This window comes from Myzus persicae, unplaced genomic scaffold (assembly GCF_001856785.1).
Source record: "Myzus persicae strain clone G006 unplaced genomic scaffold, MPER_G0061.0, whole genome shotgun sequence".
Lineage (NCBI taxonomy): Eukaryota > Metazoa > Arthropoda > Insecta > Hemiptera > Aphididae > Myzus > Myzus persicae.
Window position 1 is genome coordinate 118969 of NW_019103951.1, and position 1651 is coordinate 120619.

Genomic DNA, 1651 nt, shown 5'->3' on the forward strand with positions numbered 1-1651 from the left:
CAATTTTGGAATTTCTGAACTCAAATTTGGTATGTTGTGAATATTGTAAGACACAGACAACACTTGTGGGTGTGGCATTGATTACTTTAATAAATAATATTGTCATACCAATCACCGAACTAAAATTATAATACAGGTAGGTCCTATATCGTCTATATCACTAACCGAGCAGTAAGTATCATAATAATGTACAGTAAGTAGTAATAACAATGCGACTTTCGTCAAGTTTTGATACAGTTTAGTAGTTGTTTTAAGAAAAATAAAGATTTGCCTACAACACGAGTTACAGAGTGGTGTATATAATAAATCGAACAAGTATTATATATAATATGTACATACTATAATGTTGCAGTATATAATATATACGTTGCGTTTGGAAAACATAAACAAACAAACTTATATACGGCACTGTGCTATATATTATATGCGCCCAAGATTATAAACTTAATCAAAAACAATAACAAAAGTTAACACTTGGTATTTCAAAGCATTTAGTTAACGGAAGACGTTTACATTTCGTTTGGGGGGAAGGGGGGGGGGGAAAGAAAAAAACCATACAGACGTTTACTGCAGTGCCTGTCATAGAATGTCAGGGCGGCATGACAAATTATTGTTACGACACCACTCGTCGTCGTCGACCGTCGTTTTATTATTAATATAATAATATAATATCACTACTATAATAATATACAAATAATAATAATATTATTACACGCGTTATGTTCGAAACACCCGAACGTTTACTGGCGTTTGGGCTGCCGCGGAGTTTAAATATAATATTATAAATCATATAAAAGGGATTAAAATTAAATTAAATAATGATGATGATAGTAATAATAATAATCGTTATTATATTATAATAATAATATATACTACTCTCGGATTTCGTATTAACGGGACCGGAATAATGGGCATAAAAGCCGGTTGTCCGGTGAAATGCACACGGCTAAATGTTAAATAACAACACTATATTATGTACCTATACGAACGATATACCGTATTATGCAGGCACACAAGTATTTCATGTATATACATTACAGTGCCTGGTGAAATTATAGCGTTGAAAATCGTTTCGAAGAGACATATTATTTTTATTTTTATTATACACACAGAAATACATTTGTGCGAGCACGCCACAGTGTATTATGCGTATGCGGCGCGTACAATCTGCTCGGCTGAGACACTGTAATTGCCGGGAGGGGTCGAAAAAAAAAAAAAAAAAAACCCCCCTCCCCTTGTTCGAGCACGGTGGCTGTAATAAAAACCACCATCACCCCTACGCGAGCAGTGTATGCCGTATGTATAATAATAATAATATGTGTGTGTATATATACCGCTGCGGGACATTCATTGTAAGCGCACGCGTGGCCGATAAATACGATATTTTAACGACGACGACGACGACGACGACGACGACGACGGTATTATACCACATCATATATTACGGGCTCGTAAGTAGAAAATTAGTTCTTTTGGTCATACTATACGACGACGACGTATACGTTTCAGCCTTCGTTTTTGAACAAAACAAGAGTGATTGTATCATATAGTAATAATGCTACGCGTGTAGAGGCGGAACACGTATACGAATAGACTGCTCTTAAAAAAAAAAAAAATGACATCGTCGTCGGTTTATTTCGTATGACGTATT